This window comes from Sinocyclocheilus rhinocerous, unplaced genomic scaffold (genome assembly GCF_001515625.1).
Source record: "Sinocyclocheilus rhinocerous isolate Xijiao unplaced genomic scaffold, SAMN03320098_v1.1 scaffold1672, whole genome shotgun sequence".
In the NCBI taxonomy this organism is placed as follows: domain Eukaryota; kingdom Metazoa; phylum Chordata; class Actinopteri; order Cypriniformes; family Cyprinidae; genus Sinocyclocheilus; species Sinocyclocheilus rhinocerous.
In genome coordinates, this window is record NW_015637961.1 from 315710 (window position 1) to 318277 (window position 2568).

The window sequence follows — 2568 nt, forward strand, 5'->3', positions numbered from 1 at the left end:
GGGTGACCGTCCTCGATTAAATTGCCTTCAGGACTCTTGTAAAAGCCAAAATACGACCAGACCACCGATTTGGTTCTCTTAAATGGATGAAAAATCTCCCGAGCGCTGTCACTGCTTTCCGCCATTTCCTCTCGTGCAAAAAACAACAACAACAACATTTCATGCTGCTTCTGCGTCAGACTGATGCTGGCTAGACAGGATTTACCGCGAGTTTTCAAAATCGCGATAATCAAACACGGTTTTGATGATAATTAAATTTTAAACGATAATACTAACCGCCAGGGCATTTTATCGTGATTTATCGCGAAACCGGTAATCGTTCCATCCCTAATCTAGAACGTATGAAAGTTTCACTTTTTGAAATGTTACAAAAAAAAAAAAAAAAAAAACTTTTTCACGATATTCTGATTTTTTGAGATGCACCTGTATATTGTGTAATATATCGTTACCATGAAATAAAATTGCTCATAACGTGAAATAGAATTTCGGTCATATCGCCCACCCCTAAATGCAAGTGTACGGGATGTTCAAAGATGACGCTTCAAAAACTACACAAAGTGAACATGATGGTTATCCATTCGACCCCAGCCGATAAATCAATATCCTCTCAAGTGAAATGATAGGTTTGTGTGTAAAAAGCACTAATATTTTGAACTTTATGGTCGTATTTAATTTGTGTGGTTTTTGAAGCGTTCTCGTACACTTGCATTAAGTCTTTATATATGTCCATCTGAAAGTCATATAAACCCGGGATGGTATGAGGGTGAGTAAATGATGAGAAAATGTCATTTTTGGGTGGACTATCCTGTTAATATTGGACAGAAATCCTCAAGCAGGGAAATGCAAAAACAGGCTAATCACTGAAATCTTTTGTAGAGCAATTTTTATTCTTTTACTTATTTGGTGTTATCAGCTACTAACGCAATATGAAAAACAATATATAAGCAACTTTGCTACTTCAATATGTTTCCTCAGATTCGTGAACACAAACATCATTGGTTCTCACACGTCAAGCACACATTTCTGAGCTTCTGTTTACCATATTTAACGTGTGTAAGATGGTAGAACATAAAATGCATACAAAAAATTTAACAAGTACTTCTCAAGTTGAAATTAAATTGTAAGGAGTAAAAAGTATGAGTTTTTCTTCAGAAATGTAATCAAGTAAAAGTACTAAAAGTTTGAAATTGTACTTCAGTAAAATACAAATCCACCAAAAGTAATAAGTACAGTAATTAAGTTACATTTCTCAATTATTTTACACCTGGACATGCTTCAAAAATAATGCATTTTTCTGTAAAGCTTGGCATTTCAATAAGCATCAAATGAGAATGAAAACCAACCTGTGTGTTCCTCAGTATCTTCTTGTTTGACTCTCAATGTTTCTTCAATCTTAACGTCTTCACTCTCCTCTTTAATAAACGCCATCTTTATAATAGTGTGTGGATCTCAGCAGGAGTTTTTCTCTGTGTTTGGGCAATCTGTCATGTTTAAGATGAGAATAATCAACAAAGATAAATTAATAAAAGCTAAATCTCAGTAGTCCGCTCACTGGTAAGGGACTCATAGTGATAATTAATGGCCTTAAATGACATAACTACAGTTTCACAGGCAAGGCTTAGATTAAAATGTAAGTCTGAGCTGCTCAACTGAAATAAACTTGCACTGACTGATCTTAAAGGGGTCATATGATGCGATTTCAAGTTTTCCTTTCTCTTTGGCAGTTATTCAATATTTCAAGAGTTATTCATAGTTGAATTATTGATTAAATACATGTTGGCTAGAACCATTTCTAACCATTTAATATATTATTAATGTAACAAGTTAGAAAAAAAAAAAAAAATTGTTACTATAGTTAAACCATGGTAACCACAAATTAACTATGGTTCTGCTACACTAACCATAGTTTAACCATAATATTTGTAGTAAAACTGTGGTTAAACAACTGGTAATCAATACGCCAAAAAAGAAATAAAAACTTTTTTACTCACACTTTTAATATAATAAAACCATAGTTAATTTTTGTATGGGAAGACAGTTTAATATTTTTGTTGGATGCATTTTCTAGTGCCATAGCCAAAATCTTGTAGGCCTCATTATTTTACTGTTATAGTTGCTAGGACACATTGTTTGTTTACTGTGTTTACCATGGTAAAGGCATGCTGAAGTTGCGTTTCAAAACCTTTTCTTCTCTTCTTTGTCCTCCTCCACCCCCTCCTTCATCAACTCATACTGCTGATGACTTTGCAATATTCTTCATAAATAAAACAAGAACCATCAGCGACCAATTCTCCACACCACAAACTGACAAAAACTTCATAACCACAAATACTCATTCTCTCTCCTCCTTCTCTCCACTCTCGGAGGCAGACGTTTGGTGGGCCTTCTTGCATGTACTATCAAGCCTCTGTAACTTATCCAGAATGCAGCAGCCAGAGTGGTCTTCAATGAGCCGAAGAAAGCTCATGTCACACCTCTCTTCATCAGTTTGCACTGGCTGCCAATAGCCGCTCACATCAAATTCAAGGTACTGATGTTTGCCTACAAGACAACCACTGGCTCTTCACC

At 35.2% G+C, this 2568-nt stretch overlaps 1 protein-coding gene across 2 annotated transcripts in view; it reads right to left on the reverse strand.

Annotated features, from left to right (window-relative positions):
* LOC107749328 (gastrula zinc finger protein XlCGF57.1-like) overlaps positions 1–2568 on the reverse strand; it is a 116032-nt gene that overhangs the window by 6712 nt on the left and 106752 nt on the right. The window contains exon 1 of one of the 2 annotated variants that reach the window (XM_016564439.1): positions 1344–1374. The exons of the other annotated variant lie outside the window; for it this stretch is intronic. The gene's annotated coding sequence lies outside the window, so the exon portion shown is untranslated. Of the gene's footprint in view, positions 1–1343; positions 1375–2568 lie in introns of those variants that run through there. 2 annotated transcript variants of the gene reach the window in all.